Raw genomic sequence first — 19,868 nt, forward strand, 5'->3', positions numbered from 1 at the left:
TCTTTAACACCTCTTCAAATTAATCAAGTTAGTGGGACATGTTTTACACCGCACAAAGCGTGTTGCCGATCTCCAATCAATGCTTGCCTTTCCAACTGCATGTAAATCCTATCCCTCAGAATCCCCTCCAACAACTTACCCAGCTCTCATGTCAGCCTCACTGGTCTATGGTTCCCTGGCTTGGCTGGTCACTGTTTCCTTTTCCAGTCCCACTCCTCCACTGGTCACAGCAAATTTTAAATGTAACCAGGTTGGTGATGTGGCCGATGATATAGGGCTCAGACTGGGTCAGGGTCGATGTAAGGAACAAGACAGGCAGTTTTCTTTAATCTGCTAAAAAGCACTTTTATGACCAAAATAGAATTATTCAAGCTGTGCTGGAAAGAAGAATGTAAAACAGTTTGCGTCTGCAAATATGTACATTGATATTTTTCCTTTCTAAAAATAATGACACACACACACACACACACACACACACACAAACACACACACACACACACACACACACACACAGACACAGACACACACACGTATGTTTGAAGACAAACTGAAATGTTAATTTGAAATAACTTTGTCCACATAAGAGATGAACTGATGATTAAAGGAAAAATATGAGACTTCCCCAAATGTTATTCTGCTTCCAAATATGTTCTGTTCGCACAAGTTGTTGGCGATGGGATTCCTTCCTGGAACAGTTAGATTTGGCTGAATTCCCTTTGCTCCAGGCAGTGGGAGATTCCAGTGAATCCTAGTCATGAATCCTCCACGAGCGGTAAAGATGACTGACCGGTGTTTAGCTCTCATACATTGCTGAGATGAGGAAGAAGGAAAAAGAGATGGAGCAATAGGCCGTTGCTAAACAGGGAGGTTACATTATTTTTCCCTCTCTGAGTTGAGTCAAACAATAATGTTATTCGACCCCCAAACTGGAACATGTGAGGTCTCCTTGAACTTTGTCTGAACTATATGTTTCCGCCACATTCCTGCTCCATGTCAGTGCATCATTGCTGCTGTCGTACACAGAGCGATTTCCTTCGCAACAAATGCGCGTGTTTGATTTAAATATATGTTTACATGTACTTGCGTAATTTAAAAATAAAATGTTTAATGTCTTCACAACATTAATTAACTGTTAAAATTAATGCGTCTTGTTCCAAAATGAACACAGAAATTATTAGAAAAGCTTAGCACGCTAGGAGCATCTATGAGGAGAAATCTGAGTTAATGTTTCAGGCCCAGTGAATGTTCCTCAGAACCTGTTTTATATTTTAAATCACTTCCTCAGTTTTATTCTCCCATGCACAAAGAACTATCCATCAGGTATTCACCAGGTACGCCATCTTGAAAATCTTATATAATCAAAAAGAACATTTCTCATTCTCAGGCCTGAGCTGTTAATCCTCCAGAACATAATGCCTTCATCCCAGGGCAGAGTATAGAGAACCATCTTTGAAAATTTTCAAACATTGTCATGTTTGCCCTGCACAGATGCAGGGAAACATGCCTAAGATCATACCCAGCACACTTTGCAAGAAACGACATCATTCAATTCACTTTCCAAATCACTTGCAACATCTTCAGAACAATATTATATGATTTATGTACCAGGACACACAAATCCCTCAGTGGCACCGACCTCTGCGTTCCTTCTCCAGTCATATAATTTACTGCTGTTTTATCCTTTCGCCGAAACACAAACTTCCCATAACCCACACTGTACTGTTTTATTTGCAATCCTGAAAGTTTGCTCATTCTCATCCCCTGTCTACAGCCCGTTGTAGATGCTCCGCCTCCACTTGACATCTTTTTGGACAACACTGCTGGTGTACTAGCAAATTGAGCTCCAATCCTATCAGCCCTTGATCCAAAGTGATAATGTAGTTTGTAAGCTGTTGATGACCTCACACTGATCCCTGAGGAATTCCAGTAGTTGCAGCTTCCCAAACTGAAAATAAATAATTATCTATATTCTGCAATTCCTGTTAGCTAACCAGGACTCGCTGTGTAGCAGCTGGGAAAGGTTGCAGGGCCTCTCCTGTGGTGTGCAGCTGGTTGTCCAGGTGTTTCTGTGCTCAGCAACACACCATTTGGGCTATTTGTTGTCAGATCATCTGTTAGAGGTTGCACTGTCAATGATTCTGATACTTGAGTGTTGAAAAAACAAGCACAGAATATAGACTGACATGTGGGTAGAATGCTGCACGGTCAAAAATGCTGTCTTTCAGATGCAGCAATAAATCTAGTCTGCCCTCTCAGTCAGGTGCCCAATTTCCCCCGGAAATGTATTGAGGAGGAGGGGAGATTTCCTATCATCTGGTTACATCTGTCCCTTTAACAACACCATGAACACAGATAATCTTAATGATTAATTTCATTTTTGGCTGTGGGTGCTGTGTGGAAAAATGCCACAATTGGTACACAATAAAGTTTTTAAAAATGTCTTTGACGAGTGACCTTCCAGATGTTTGCAAAGCCATAAGGGGCAGAGAGGTGGAAAGAATCAAGGTCTTTTCCCCGGGGTGGGGGAGTCCAAAACGAGGGGGCACAGCTTTAAGGAGAGAGGGGGAAGGTTTAAAAGGGACTTAAGGGGCAACATTTTCATGCAGAGGGTGGTGTGTTTCTGGAATGAGCTGCCAGAGGAAGTGGTGCAGGCTGGTACAATTACAACATTTAAATGGCATCAGGATGAGTATACGTTTGGGAAAGGTTGAGAGAGGTATGGACCAAATGCTGGCAAATGGGCCTAGATTTATTTGGGATATTTGGGCAGCGAGGACGAGTTGGATCGAAGGGTCTGTTTGTATACTGTATGTCTTTATGTCTCTCTGACTCGATGTCTGAATACATCATTTTAATCCTGTGTAACTTCTGAGAGAGGAAAAATGATCTCCTATCTCATTGCCAGAACCAGCTCATTGTTTGAATAGGGACTTCCTTTCCCTCTGTAACAGCCTTGAGGGTTGGAGTGAGAGAGCAACACACAGGATACGAGCTGCAGTTGGCAAATTGGACCCTGAAGCCTGCTGCTTAATTTAGAAAGATCATGGCTGATTTGTTTGTGGCTCAACACCCCTTTCCTGTTTATTCCCAATAATGGACTCTCTTGTCCATTAAAGGTCAGTTGAGCTCTGCCTTGAATATCTTCACTAACCCAGTCTTCACTGTGCCCTGGGGATGAGAACACCACAGAGAGCAAAATATTAAAGAGAAAGATACATTCTTATCTCAATGTTAATTAAAAGACTCCTTAAAGTGTTTTAACCTCACAGCAAGTTACCTCCTCTTTAAAGAGCACAACAAGTAGGAGCAGATGTAGGCCATTCATCCCCTCAAACCTGTTCCGTGTTCCGATTGACTCTGTTCTGTAAAGTATTTATCAATCTCAGCCATCACTGCCCTCTTAGGAAAATATTTCTGATACCTTCTGACCAGACAATATCAGAAATTGGAGCAGAGTTAACCATTTGGCCCATCGAGTCTGCTCTGCTATTTGATTATGCTTGACATGTTTGTCTTCTCACCGTAACCCTTGATCTGCGTATCTATCTCTGTCTTCGGGACACAGGTGTGTGTGTGTGTGTGTGTGCGTGTATGTGTGTGTGTGTGTGTGTGTGTATGTGTGTACACTGAGATTATTTGAATGTAGAGGGGGAAGGGTGTCTTAGATTACAAAGAGATCTTGAACAATTGGATGATTGAACCTAAAGATGTAGCAAATCCTTTGGTCCAACATGTCCTTGCTGACCAGAGATCCGAATTAATCTCATCCCATTTGCCAGCATTTGGCCAATATTCCTCTGGACCCTTCTAATTCATATACCCATCCAGATACATTTAAAATGTTGTTTTCACAAGCCTCCAGCATTTTGTCTGGCAGTTCATTCCATTTTTTTTTATCTTTGCCCTCTAACTTTTGACTCTCCATGCTCTGGGAAAAAGACGTTGACAATTCACTCTCTCCATACCCTTCATGATTTTATACACACATCCAAAGTGCAAGTTTTACTTGAGTCAACACGAATGGCTGTGCTTTCTGTTATCCCAGGCCTGAATTCTGAAATTCAACACTGATACCGCTTGCTTCTCGATTAAGTCCCCATAGTGCAGCACAGTGGCTCAGTGGTTAGCACTGCAGCCTCACAACGCCAGGAACCCAGGTTCGACTCCAGCCTCCAGTGAGCGTGTGTGCGGAGTGTGCACATTCTCCCCGTGTCTGCATGGGTTTCCTCCGGGTGCTTCGATTTCCTCCCGCAGTCCAAAGATGTGCAGGCTCGGTGGATCGACCATGCTAAATTGCCCATAGTGTTCAGGGGTGTGTGGGTTATAGGGGAATGGGTCTGAGTGGGATGCTCCAAGGGGCAGTGTGGACTTGTTGGGCCGAAGGGCCTGTTTCCACACTGTAGGGAATCTGATCTAATTCTAGAAAAAAAATCAGTCAACTTGTTCAAACATACTATGAGTCAGCTCCGTGAGATTTGAATCTAGACCTTTATGCCCACTGGTAGGGATATTACCACCACACTGCAATCGTCCCTGATCCCGCAACATTATTCTTCTGTTACCCTGGGGCTAAATTCTGAAATTGAACACTGATGTGGCTTCTTTCTCAATCAAGTCACAATTCTAGAGAAAAATTAACCAAATAGTTCAGACATATTATGAAACATATCTGCGGGATTTGAATCTAGACCTTTGGGCCCAAAGGTGGTGACACTACCACCACACTGCGATGGCCCCTGATTCTGCGTCTGGCAGGACTTGAATCCAGAACTTTTGATCCAGAGCTAGTGATGTTACCACAGGTTCGGGGATGGGAATCAAATCAGAGCATAGGCACAGAGGCATTGGCACTACCCATTACACAAGACCAAAGTCATGCCCAGGTTTTGGGTCACATTTTGCATGCCCGATTTCAGCTGAGTTTGGATTTATCAAATTCTGGTTGACTTTACAGATTTACAAGGGAAGACTTTTCCGTGTTGAGCAAATGCAAGGCACTTGCCTCAACTATGGGACGTTGGATGCCTTCAAGGCAGAGATCGACAAATTCTTGATCTCACAAGGAATCAAGGGCTACGGGGAGAGTGGAGGGAAGTGGAGTTGAAATGCCAATCAGCCATGATTTAAATAGCAGAGTGGACTTGATGGGACGAACGGCCTTACTTCCAGTCCTATGACTTATGGTCTCATGGTCTAACTACAGGATGTTGAGTGCATGTGCTGTGCCATTGAGATAAACTATTAACATCTTTAATAGCTTGGCCACGATTTCCAGCTCAAATGGCTCTTATCTGTAGACTGCAACACGAGGGATAAAAACCCTGCAGACACACTCTGCACTATGTAGATTATTGAATAGATATTATTACTGAGCACCAGAGAAGAGAAAAGCGCATAAGCTCCAGCCCCTGCTGATCCCTCTCCAGATTAATATTTTCCTTCCTATAACAGTGCATTCAGAACGGGACACAATACTCCAGGAGATGCCTCACCAACGTCCTGTACAATCTGAAAATGACATCCCAACTCCTAAACTCAAAGATCACTATTTCCCACCTCGAACGTGTGACTGCCCTCCTCCTAAAACCATTAAATGTTACAAAGCAACAAATTATATTCCTCACCACTGGCTGGTCTGCATTCTACCCCCACCCCTCCTCCTGCCCACACAAGGCAAACCAAGCACGGGGTCTTTGGGAAAATACAGGCCGGAGTTTGTAGGCCTTCTGGGGATGGGAGGGTCTTTCAAAACATGTCAGGGTTTTGTGGGGGTGTGGGAATATCACTCATTGGGCTGTGGTCTGGCAGATTGTGTTCAAATTGCAGAAATGCAAGACATTGTTTTTGGAAAAACAAACAAGGCAGGACATATACAATTTAAATTAGGGCCTTTGGTGGTGTTGCAGAAACGCATATGAACTGTCAGGTACAGTTCTGTGAAGCCTGTGTCACATATGGACAGGGTGTTTAAAAAGGTGTTTAGTTCGCGGCCTTCATCGCTCGGACCTTTGAGTTCAGGAGTTGGGATGTCATTTTCAGATTACACAGGACGTTTTTGCAGCATCTTCTGGAGTACTGTGTCCAGTTCTGGTTGCACTGTTATCGGAAGGATAATATTAATCTGGAGAGGGATCAGCAGAGATTTACCGGGATGTCGCTGGGAATGGATGGTTTGAGTTATAAGGGGAGGCTGGGTGGGCTGGGAATTTTCTCACTTGTGTGTAGGAGGTTGCGGGATTACCTGATGGAGGCTTATAAATCAAGAGGGATAGAGATCATTTGAATGTCAGTACCTTTTTCCGAGGGTGGAGGATTTCAAGACGATGGGGATATTTCAAGTTTTGAGGAGCAAGTTTCTTTTAAACAAAAGACATGAAGGGCAATAATTTTACAGAGAATTGATCGTGTATGGAATGAACTTCCAGGCAAAATGGTGGAAGTGGGTACAGTTACCATGTTTAAAAGACATTTAGATAAGTACATGTAGAAGAAATCAGTTTGGATGGTGTTGTGAGCTGCTGCCCTCCCAGACCCTCTCTGAAGAAATCCCTGATGGTTCTCATCCTCTGCTGCTGCTTGTGCAGTGGCGTGTGGCGGCCAGCAGAGGGTGGCATTCCATCACATCAAACAGCACAGAGACTGTCAGACCTGCCCCACACAGAGACACACAGATACACACACAAATACACCGATACTTACACACATAAGGGGAGTCTATCAGAATTTCTCTGGTTCTGTTTTTTGTCAATAACTGCATTCATTCCGTTTGGTGTGTGTTGGGATTACTGTTATTCCGTGGACAGCATTTCATTATTTGAGTCACTCCATGAGAGTACATCACTATTTGCTCTCTCCAGTGAGTGTGACAGTATTTCATTTGTTCCATGGGGACTGTGACTCTATGAGATTTTCAATGCTTGATTATTGAAGATGTAAGGGCAAGTTGGGAGACTAGTAAATATTACAGGTTAGTTTCAGTATCTGAGCTGTTTGAAGGAGGAGGTGTGGGAGGGAGACTCCGTGCTCCCTTCCTGGGAGCTGGTGGGGACGATGTGTTGTGAGCCCACCCTCCTGCCCACCGAGACCGTGGGGATTCCATTTGTACCGGCTCGATATAAAAGGGAGATGGCATCAGGGGCACGGTTTCTACGTTGTGCCAGGTGGGAATGGAACTGACAGTGGGGTTAAAGTGAGAATTAGCCTTCACTGAACATTGCTCCTTACTCGGTCGGTGGGACGTGTATATTTTGAAATCTCCACACGGGTCGTCCTGGTTCTCTCCGGCTCATTCCAGGGCCCTCCCCATGGGGCGGGGGAAGGTGGTTGAGGGAACTGATGTGGGGAACACCACCGCCCTGCTTGGCCTTTTCTGTCCTATTCCAGGCTGTTTCCCCTGGAATAGGGGAAAGGGAGGGAGGGAATGAAGGTGAATGTGAGGTGTCCAGATTGAATCAGTCGACAGTGTTGGATCCATACAGTGTTTTCAGTGTCGGGGAGTGTGTGTGTGTGTGTGTGTGTGTGTGTGTGTGTGTGTGTGTGTGTGTGTGTGTGTGTGTGTGTGTGTGTGTGTGTGTGTGGGCGCGCGCGCGCATGCGTGTGTGTGTGTTATGTGTGAGAGAGAGAGAGAGAGAGAGCAAGAGAGAGGAGAGAGAGAGAGAGAGGGGCGACAGAGACAGAGAGAAAGAGACAGAGAGACGGAGCAGAGAGAATACGGAGATACTTACCCTGACAGAGCGGGGAAGGTTATTGTTGCTTGTCCTGTGTTGCTGGGCATTTCTTCAGACTGCAGGTACTGCACTGAGCTGGGTGCTGAGCTCAGGCCATGCTCGGTGGCTCTGGTGGTGTGGTTTCCTCTGCTAAATGAATGGTCCTCCTTTGTACTAGGCCTCCCACCTGGACCTCCGTGTCCCTTTCGATAAATCTTGGTGCAATTGCCCCTTATCTGCCAGGCTCGGGGTAAACCGTGCAGGGTGGCTCCAAACTGAGAAAGTTCAAATGTGTGCCCATTGGCTTTTTAAAGTTGGCACCTGTGCCAGGGGTCATGGGATACCCGGGCCATCCAGGCGATGGGAACTATTACCAGCCATGATGGGTGGGAGAATCAGACTGGCATTGAATAGGAGGAATGACATGTGCTGGGGTAGTGAGATAATGAGGGGAGTTTGATAAGATAACATCAGAAAACTAGCTCAGCCTCCTGCAAACTATCCCTCTGTCACACTCAAATAAAATATCACTGAGACAAACTATTGTTAGATTCACTCCAATGAGCTAAAGACTGTGCTCACCACACTCTCAGTCACAAATACAGAACAAATGCTCATTCAAAACTCTCCATCATCTGAACTCACAGCAATATCCTATTCACACATCATTCCTGAAAAACTGACCCATGTTGCAAGATGCTATCAAAATGTCCACATGTCAGCATTCTATAACTTGTGAACACATCCTTCCATGGTACTGTCTCTCACCTCCCCCTCTCTGTCTATATATCCAACCCCTCCCATTTTTCATATTTAAACTGATTCCCCACCATCTCTCTCTGGCAGTGATTTTCACTCCCATGGCACCCCTTGTCATGGCACATTGGAGATATGGAGCTGTAAATGGATGGGAGCCGCACACCCTGTCACTTCCAGCATGGGCTGCAAGTTTCCCCAGGCTGGGCAGCGATTTAACGCAGCGTTACCGAGCACTGCACTGGGGTGGTCTGTACAGATCTACACGCTGGGAGGGTAACTGCTCCGGGTTTACAGATCAGTTCAGTGGTGTTCACTTCACAACACCCTGTGCTGGAGAGATACCTGGTCTGGGTTTATAGATCAATGCACTGGTGTGGTCTGCACAGCTCCCCGTGCTGGACTGATATCTATTTGACTGGTGCGGCCTGCGCGGTGTCCCACTCTGGACAGATTGCCGGGTTGTATTGAGCAGGACACTTGCCTGGTCTGCACAGTGCTCTATGCTGAACAGATATTCCATCTGGGTTTGTGGTGTCTGGGCTGGTTCTGTGAGGTGGATTGAGAATGTGAGATAACTGACCACTTCAGCTGATCTGGCAATGCCTTTAATTTGTGTTTGCCAGTTGTGTTGAGTTTCGGGAGAGATTTCCACCACAAGGCTGAGTGGGGCTCACCAAAACTGATGGACAGAAGGGCCTTTGTGATGTGGATCTTTTATGACTCCATCAGATTCTGTAACCGACATTCCCCGGAACATTCTGTATCCGACATTATTAGTGAACGGTTGGATGTCAGTTAATTGAACAAAAGATAAGATCCCGAGGGAAAAGATCCTGTTCCAGGGAGAAGGAGACACTGTTTCAAAATCCCCTCAGACAGGTAAAGGGTTGAATACATTTTCCCTGTGTTCATGTTTCTACACAAACAAAAATTGGCCACAACTTAGACAAAGAGACACAAAATTTCAAACTCTGAGATAATGGAATGTGAGGCTGGATGAACACAGCAGGCCAAGCAGCATCTCAGGAGCACAAAAGCTGACGTTTCGGGCCTAGACCCTTCATCAGACAGTTGGATGGGATTAGGGTTCTGGAATAAATAGGGAGAGAGGGGGAGGCGGACCGAAGATGGAGAGAAAAGAAGATATGTGGAGAGGAGAGTATAGGTGGGGAGGTAGGGAGGGGATAGGTCAGTCCGGGGAAGATGGAAAGGTCAAGGAGGTGGGATGAGGTTAGTAGGTAGGAGATGGAGGTGTGGCTTGAGGTGGGAGGATGGGATGGGTGAGAGGAAGAACAGGTTAGGGAGGCAGAGCCAGGTTGGACTGGTTTTGGGATGCAGTGGGTGGAGGGGAAGAGCTGGGCTGGTTGTGTGGTGCAGTGGGAGGAGGGGACGAACTGGGCTGGTTTTGGGATGCGGTGGGGGAAGGGGAGATTTTGAAGCTGGTGAAGTCCACATTGATACCATTGGGCTGCAGGGTTCCCAAGCGGAATATGAGTTGCTGTTCCTGCAACCTTCGGGTGGCATCATTGTGGCACTGCAGGAGGTCCATGATGGACATGTCATCTAAAGAATGGGAGGGGGAGTGGAAATGTTTCGCAACTGGGAGGTGCAGTTGTATGTTGCGAACCGAGTGGAGGTGTTCTGTAAAGTGGTCCCCAAGCCTCCGCTTGGTTTCCCCAATGTAGAGGAAGCCACACCGGGTACAGTGGATGCAGTATACCACATTGGCAGATGTGCAGGTGAACCTCTGCTTAATGTGGAAAGTCATCTTCGGGCCTGGGATAGGGGTGAGGTGTGGGGGCAAGTGTAGCATTTCCTGCGGTTGCAGGGGAAGGAGCCGGGTGTGGTGGGGTTGGAGGGCAGTGTGGAGTGAACAAGGGAGCCACGGAGACAGTGGTCTCTCCAGAAAGCAGACAAGGGTGGGGATGGAAAAATGTCTTGGGTGAAGGGGTCGGTTTGTAGATGGCAGAAGTGTCGGAGGATGATGCGTTGTATCCGGAGGTTGGTGTGGAAAGTCATCTTGGGGCCTGCGATAGGGGTGAGGGAGGAGGTGTGGGTGGAAAGTCATCTTGGGGCCTGGGATAGGGATCTTCAGAGAACTGGGAGAGAATCCTTCAGGAAGGCAACTTCTTCAACCTTTATATCAAGAACTGTAAAGAAGTAACCTGTGCCTGCTCTCAAGTGATCAAGTCCATGGGAATGTTCTAGAAACCATCTGTTCCCTGGATGTTTATCTGTGTGTTTGGGGAGGGAATGTTTCTTGTATTTTACGTTATGTTTCTTGTAAAAAAAATGAGACATTACTGTTTGTTATTTCAACTTCATCTTTTTTTTCAATAAATCAGTGATACATTTGAAAATGTCACTGAGTCCTCAATCACACTGGTAACTTTGCTTCCAGACCGATGTGTAATTTATTTATTTTCTTTCCTCACAGTTAACGTGGTGACGATCTACGTCCTGCTTTATAAAGATTGTGGATTGTCTCCATGTATCAGACGTTACCTGGGGGCCATGGCAGTGGCGGATCTACTGGTCATTATCCTCGACCTGATACTGAGACACATTCCCATTGTTTATCCGGAACAGTTTTACTTCCTGTGGCCCATCCCCGTGTGTAATATCCACGCCGTCCTGCTTTATGCAGCCACTGACTCTTCTGTCTGGTTCACCGTCACTTTCACCTTTGATCGATTTGTGGCCATTTGTTGCCAGAAGCTGAAAAGTAAATATTGCAGTGAGAAAACGGCGGCTGTGGTTCTGGGAACAGTGACTGTGCTGAGCTGTTTAAAGAACATTTTCTGGTATTTTATGCTCACAGCTCGCTATTCGCAGTGGAACGAACCCTGGTTTTGTGATGTAACAATCGATGTTCGATCCTCTCGTGCCTGGGTCACAATCGAGTTCCTCCACCACATTCTAACCCCGACTCTCCCATTTCTCCTGATTCTGCTGCTCAATGTTTTCACCGTCAGACACATTTTAGTGACCAGCAGAGCCCGCAGGAGACTCCGGGCTCACACCAATGGGGACGGTCAGTGTGACACAGAAATGAGAAATCGAAAAAAATCCATCATTTTACTGTTCATGATTTCGGCCAATTTCATCCTGTTATGGTCAATGTTAATGGTGTATTCTATATGGGCCCGGATGTATGATTTTGGGTATCAGTCTGTGTCCCTACATACCTTTGTGCTGGAATCGGGCTTCATGCTGCAGCTCCTCAGTTGCTGCACAAACACCGCGATTTATGCCGTGACCCAGACTAAGTTCAGGCAGCAGCTGAAGAATGTGCTGAAATATCCCTTTACCCAAATTCATCCATCAATCAAATTCACTCATTAATCAATCCATCCAGGATTTTCTCATTTCAGTTCAATGTTTCAGCAATGAAGCAGCCTGTCGCTATGGTAACAGACTGAGGGTAGTGCTGGTCTCACATTATCTCGCAGGGGGTTACAGGGACATATTTCAATGATTCTCTCAATTCAGTGGGCCAGTGAGAAAATACACCATTCCACTGACTGTACCTATCACTTCAATTTGTGATTGACAAATATATACATTAAAGAGAGCCAAGCAGCAGAGTGAACTGTATTATTGTTGCTGTTCCTCCAGTTTCTGGGTGGCATCGATGTGGCTCTGGAGGAGGCCCAGGATGGAAATGTCGTCCAAGGAGTTGGAGGGGGTAGTTGACGTGGTTCGCGACTGGGAGGTGCCGTTGCTTGTTGCGAACTGAGCGTAGGTGTTCCACCGGTCTCCAAGCCTCCGCTTGGTTTCCCTAATGTAGAGGAGACCACATCAGGAACAGGGGATACAATATACCACATTTTTGGATGTGCAGGTGAACATTTGTTTAGGGTGGAAGGTTTTTTTGGGGCCTGGGATGGGGGGTGATGGGGGAGGTGTAGGGGCAGGTGTAGCACCTCCTGTGGTTGGGAAATGCGCTGGAGTTGGTGGGGCTAGTCGGGAGTGGGGAGTATGGAGCAGACGAGGGAGTTATGGAGAGAGCGGTGCCTCAAAAGGCAGATGGGTGGAGAGGGAAATATATCCTTCCCACCCTCCACACCCGCTACTGGATCTCAAGACCAGCACTGTCCCCCAATCCCTGCCTCCTTGGCCTGTCCATCTTCCTTCCCACCTATCTGCTCCTCCCACCTCACTGACCCATCCCCACCACCGCCTACCTGCACTCATCTTTACCAGCTTCATCCGTGCCTCCTTGACCTGTCCGTCTTCTCTCCCACCCTATCTGCTCCACAATCTACCTTATATCAACGCCGCCCCTCTCTCTATTTATTTTACAGCCTCCTTCCCCCTCACCCATTTCTGAAGAAAGGTCGCGACCCAAAACATCAGATTTCTTGTTCCTCTGATGCTGCCCGGCCTGCTGTATCCCTCCAGTTCCACACTGTGTTAACTCACAACCCAACATCAGCAGTTCCTACTGTCTCCCAGTGAGTTATCTTCAATGTTCAGTGAAGTGATGGAAGGGAAGTGGTCAGGGCTCTCAGGCATCACATTCTCAACAATAAGCTGCTCACAGACACTCAATATCTTCTAATGTTCATTGTCTTAGTTTGTCCGTAGTCCCATTTTGCTTCGCACATTAGATTTATCACCTTCCTTCCGCACCTTCTGGCAGAAAGGGGGCGTTCACCCACCATCACATCAAACATGAGCTTTCCTCATGGTGGGCCAAACTCCAGGGATGAGACAGTGCAAGAGAGAGAGGGTGGAGGAGTAGAGAGATGGAGTGAGAGAGCAGGAGAGGCAGTGAGAGAAGGGGGAGAGACAGAATGAGGTGGGGGTTAGAGAGAGAGAGAAGGATCTGCGTCTCACTCCCGATTGTTCCCTCGTGTTTAAAATGAAACAATACCAGCCTCTGAGATAACAAGGCGTAGAGCTGGATGAACACAGCAGGCCAAACAGCATCAGATGAGCAGGGAGGCTGATACTTTGGACCTTGAACCTTCTTCAGAAAATGTCTAGGTGTAGGCCTGAAGCATCAGCTTTCCTGCTGCTCTGATGCTGCTTGGCCTGCTGTGTTCATCCAGCTCTGCACCTTGTTATCTCAGATTCTCCAAAATCTGCAGTTCCTCCTATCTCTGAACCAATGCCATCCTCTGCTGGCCTCCTCCCCCCACTGCACAAGGATGGGAGATGGTGAAAGCCAGCAGGGGTTCAGTCAGAGAGAGAGAGAGTAGCCTACAGCAGCGTCAATACACACAGGCACAGACAGGCGCACACACATGCTTTCACACACACTCACAGTGTGCTGGTGTGGAGAGGATTGCAATTGTACTGAGGCTGGTCAGAGTGAAAATGCCCATGTTCAGAAATGTTTATGTTCCGTCTGCAATGTGATAATGATTGATCTTTTGGCAGTTTTCAGAACATTATACACAATCATTGTAACTCTATTCAGGCACATCTGACTGAATCGTTTTGCCAGGAGACCTGGTGAATGTTATCGCATTTTCTGCAATTTGTAATGTTTTGTAATCTACTCTCTTAGATCCTCATTGGGAAAATAATTCAACAGTGGAGGGGGTGAGCCCAGCAGTGTGTTAATTTCTCAGTTTGCTGATATCTCAGGACAACACCGATAGATTAAAAACTGCTCTGAGTCTCCATTGTTTGAAGAAGGAAGCGACTGTGTAACCTGAGATTCACAGGTTTTCTCCACAATTATCTGCTGCTTGTGTAGTGGCCACCAGACAGTGGCATTGTATCACTATAAACACAACAGGGAGAAAGAGAAAGAGAAAGAGACTCCAAGCTTTTAATTCATCACTTTTTAATCCATTCATTCAAACTTCCATCCAGTAAGTCCCACTCTGGCCAGGGATAGACACAGAGACACACATATGGCACATATCAACATTGCAACTGTTTCACTTTAACCGTTAGAAGAACAGGCAAATTGAAAATGAGGGAACGGTGATCACCCCATTTCAGTGGACTCACCCCCAAAACAACAGGGACCCCACTGCACAGAGACACAGGCACAGATACACACACTACTACACACACTCTGAAACACTAGCTCACACGCACAGCTACAAATGCACAAATAGTTCAACAGAGATAGGCACACACACAGTTAGAGGCACACACATTTATACAGAGACATATATACGCAGGCACAGAGACACACACAGACATAGAGACACACGCTAATACACACAGTCAGATTCACTAGCACACACACAGCTACAAACTCACAGATAGTTTGACTGACACACACACATTTATACACAAAAAGCAGACACACACTTTAAAACACATACATACAGAGACATTCACATTTATACACACACACACACATATACACACAGACACAGAGACACACGCACATATAGGCACAGGCATGGAGACAAACAGATACATTTATCCACACACGTGTATATGCAGACCCAGTCATGAAAAGACAGAAACACACAGATAGACACAGCCACACATAAACACAGAAGCAGACACCATAAACCCACAGAAACACACAGACACAAAGAAACAAAATGACTCATACAGATTCCATGTGCAGTTATTGATACCGCCCTGAGATTAACCATCTTTAAGACAGTTCTTGTCAATCAGATTATTCCCAGCTTTTATGAATGAAATGCTAATGAGAAAGTGGGACAGTGCTGTGATGTCCCTTGGCTACTGTCAGGGAGAAGGTGAATGTGTTTAAGAAACACATGAGTATTTGTGCAATGTACATACGCCCAATGGTACAACAGATCCATGGCATCACTTGATGTCCATCTGCGAAACTGATTGATGTTCATTCTCAGAAAATCATTAAAAGTAAACTCGCCAACTGTACTGGTTAAGTTCAATCCCACTCACATCTTGTGTTTGTGTGAAAGTATTGTGTTCCCCTGTGGGATAAATCTGGGTTCCCTGGCTGCAGAAAACTCTGTTCCCTTGTCTGAATGAAAGGGTGTTGTAGCTAGTTTGAAACTGCAGCTTTGTCTCAATGTGGATTTCAGGTCTGGTGTGTGTGTGTGTGTGTGTGTGTGTGTGTGTGTGTGTGTGTGTGTGTGTGTGTGTGTGTGTGTGTGTGTGTGTGTGAGAGAGAGAGTGAAGGAGTGTGAGAGAGAGAGTGGCTGTTTGACAGGCGAAGGGAGGGACAAACAGGAGCCATTGTATGGAAATGTGGAGTTGCTGCTTTCTCTCACATCAACTCATGCGCCCCCCGCCCCGGTTTAATTTCACAACGAAGCCTCTTACTCTGCTCCGTACCTGAGAAAGGTGTGTGTCAGGTAGAGAGAGCTGGGAACAGACTGGATGAACATGGATCTGGGAGGGCAGAAGGGTTTGAGGTACAGGCCTGGCATAGAGACAGAGAAGGAGTAGAGAGCAAAAGAAACCAGTGAGAGAGACAAGACAAAACCCAAGGAAAGGAGCAGAGAGAGAACAATAAAGCCACGGGGTGAGAGAGAGAAATTCCATTCAGAACAAGGAAAAGGGCAGAGAGGTGGGAGTGGGGAATGAATCCAGATTAGAGAGAGAAGGACTGACAGAGAGAGAGAGAGAAATCCCAGGGAGAGAACAGAGAAAGGACAGATACAGAGAGAAATCGAAGGAGAGGAGAGCAAATAGATACTATTGACAGGGAGTGATGGAGAGACAGAGAGGGATGGTCACAGATGGAATGAGCATCAGGCAGGAACAGTAAGATCCCACTGGGCAGAGAGAAAGGTGTGGAGAGAGATGAAGAAGGAAAGTCGGAAATGGGAAAGGCTGAACGTTAAAACAGTTCCTGCAAAATCTGGGGAAAGGGGTGAGAGGGTTGGGGGAGGGACCTGAGGAGGTGGGGTGATGGTGAACGGGGAGATGTGAAGGATGTAGGGGAGACAGAGATTTATAGAAAACTGTGGGAGGTACAGGAAACTGAGAGTATGGAGGCAGAGAGAGAGGAGACAGTGTAATCTGTGGGATCAGACTGTGCAGCAGCCCCATATCGTCCTGAGTTCCAGCTCCCAAATCAAATCTCCTCGGGGCAGGGTGTGGAAAGACAGAGAGAAACGAAACTTGAATAAGTTTTAAAAAAACATCAAAAGCACAGCAAGATCCCACTGCTGGTTGGGCTTCACAACCTGACATTTTCCCACTCCCCCAGCAGAGCCCCTGATATTAAACTGAGAGAACGGCGAACAGGAAGTTGTCTCAACCTGTCTCAGGCCTGTCCCAGTGTTTCTGTTTGAGGGGAGGGGGGGTGGGAGAAATGTTTACTCCAGAGGCTGGGATTCACACCCCCATCCCCACTCCCAGACTCTGTTTGTCTCCCTCTGTCTGTGCCCAAGTTTCAGTCTCTCAGAAATCCCCCAGGGAGAGAGAGATGGAAATTGATCCCATCAAAGCCAATATATTTTGAAACAAAAATAACGAGGATCAAAACGATGTCCCATCACTGACTGACTTCCAAAATCTCCCCAATTTCTCAGCAATTTCCCAAAATTTTAAATCCAGATAATGGGAACAGACTTCATCTGGATTCAAGGGGCAAATGCTTTCTGACTGCCCCCAGGGTTTATTTTCTGAGAGGCTGGGCTATGTCTCAGTGGTAGGAGTGGCCCCACAGGGCCTGTATCTCTCCCTCCCTCCGTGTTTAACCTGCCCCCTCCAGCTGGTTCTCTGACATTATGGGGTAGGGGTGTGTTGAAAAATAAAATCAATGCCCCCCTCACCCTCCACCCCAGCCCACTCCCATTCACTGGGCTAAGCCCCCATGTCCATTCTGTCTGGGATCGGTGCTGTTTCTACATGAAATATTAAAAATGAGCTTCCACTGGTACAGTCACCTCTCTCTCTCTCTTTCCCTTCTGCCCTGTGCTTTCTCTCTCTGTCCCTATCACTGTCTCTATCTCTGTTGAGCTTTCTCTTGCTCGATAATTGCTCAATGCCTCCCTCTCTCTCTATTCCCTCTCTATTTGACAGTGATGCCCTCTCCTGCCTCACATTTGCCACGTGTTCCCATCTCCCCGCTGTGTCTGGGAGACATTCGCAATGTCACTGTCACATTTTGGAGGGTGAGGGGGTGACTAGAGGTGGTCGGGAGGGGCGTGTCTGACCAAGGGGGCAAAAGGAAGGATGATACACCCCACCCACTATCAGACTGTCAGAAAACTCAGCCTGGGTCCCTGCAGACAGCCTGAGGGCGATCTGCAGCCAAAGTGGGTACACAGCAAGATCCCACAGACTACGGTAAGCAGGACCTCCGATGGATTCCCTTAACGACGTGTCGGAGCCCATCCCCCCACCACCACAGCGCCCCCACAAGGAGACGAGCTGACATAGGAATGAAGGACATTCTGCACAGCAGGATCCCACCTGCTGTCCCCTGCAATGCCCTTACCCCACACTGAAGAAGCCTGAACGTTTCTGCATCATTACCACCCACTTTCGGAAGCCCTCCCTCCTCACCCACCCCACCACATCTGAATTTGGAAAGTGTAGCCTCGCTACTGTAAAGAAACAGCTGCAGGCTGTCCCCACACAGCAAGATCCCACAGGCTGCAAAGTGCAAAAAGGGTCTCCCCCACCAGCAACCACTGAACTCTCCCATTTCAACTTGGAGCTGGGCTCGGCCTGAACACTGCAGTAACCTCCTCTCCCCTATCCCCCCACCCCAGATCCTGTACCTATCACCCCGCCACCACACCCACCTCTCCCTCTTTCAGCTGTCTCCCTTTTCCCTCCTGCATCCCCATCCTCCCTTTACCCTACTCAGCTCGGTGAGATCCCACAAGTAGCTCCCTCCACCCCCTCGAGTGTACCTCGAACATAGCACAGTACAGGCCCTTCGGCCCACGATGCTGCGCCAAACTTTTACCTGAAACCTAAGGTCTATCTCACTTCCACCCGACCTCATACTGTCATCCACATGCCTATCTAATAGCCGCTTAAATGCCCCCAATGAGGCCGACTCCACTACACTGCTCCAGCAATGCATTCCACGCCCCCACCACTCTCTGAGTAAAGAACCTACCTCTGATGTCTTCCCTATATCTTCCTCCACTCACTTTAAAACTGTGCCCCATCGTAATAGCTACCTCCACCCTAGAAAAAGTCTCCGGCTGTACTCTCTATCTATATCTCTGATCATTTTGTACATCTCTATCAAGTCACCTCTCATTCTTCGTAGTTCTAAAGAGAAAAGCCCTCAGTCTCTCAACCTTTCCTTGTAAGACCTTCCCTCCATTCCAGGCAACATCCTGGTAAATCTCCTCTGTACCCTTTCCAATGATTCCACATCTTTCCTGTAATGAGGTGACCAGAACTGGACACAATACTCCAGATGTGGCCAAACCAGCCTTTTGTATAGCTGGAGCATAACTTGAACTCAATTCTTCTATTATTAATGAAAGCTAACACACCATACGCCCTCTTAACAACTCTATCCAGCTGCGTGGCAGATTTCAGGGAACTGTGAACATGACCCCAAGATCGCTCTGCTCCTCCACACTGCCAAGAATCTTTCTGTTAACCCTGTATTGTGCTTTCAAATTTGCCCTTCCAAAATGAATCACCTCACACTTTTCAGGGTTAAACTCCATCTGCCACTTCTCTGCCCAACTCTGCATCCTATCAATGTCCCTTTGTAACCTAGAACTGCCCTCCGTACTATCCACAACTCGACCCACCTTCACTTCGTCTGCGAACTTACTAATCCACCCTTCCACTCCTTCATCCAAATCATTCAAAACAATCACAAATAGAAGAGGACCCAGAACAGATCCTTGAGGTACACCACTTGTAACGAGTACCATGTTGAATATTTTCCATCCACTACCATCCTTTGCCTTCGAAGCATCAGCCAATTCTGAATCCAATCTGCCACATTTCCCCCGATCCCATGCCCCCTTACTTTCTGCATGAGCCTACCATGGAGAACCTTATCAAACGCCTTCCTGAAATTTATGCTTCCCAATACGCTCCCCTGAAATGACCCCTGCCAAAATGACCCCTAGAATTTTGTGGCATGCAATTTTGAGCCATCCTCATTTCACACTCTCCTCTCTTCCATTTTCTGCCTCCTGCCCAAATCTTCCGCCCAACATGTTTCACTGCCTTCACGTTTTGCCCCTTTTTACCTCCCCAGAAATGTGTCCTCCACTTTTTCCCTCCCATCACAATATTGTACCCCATCTCCAAATCCTGTGCCTCCCCAAAACAATATTGCACTCCCCCCCCCACATAAGTAATTTGCCCCGACCTGTCAAATATTGTTCCCTTATATTGCTGCTTCCCCCCATTTCAGTTACTCTCCACAATATTGTCCCCAAAGCTTGCCCTCCTTCCCAATTTTGGGACTCCCCCACTTTGCATTCCCTCTGATATTGCCCCCTCAAGAAATTTTTGCAACGCCTTTCAAATTCCCCATCTTGATTT

The sequence above is a fragment of the Stegostoma tigrinum genome, chromosome 11, assembly GCF_030684315.1.
Source record: "Stegostoma tigrinum isolate sSteTig4 chromosome 11, sSteTig4.hap1, whole genome shotgun sequence".
NCBI lineage: Eukaryota > Metazoa > Chordata > Chondrichthyes > Orectolobiformes > Stegostomatidae > Stegostoma > Stegostoma tigrinum.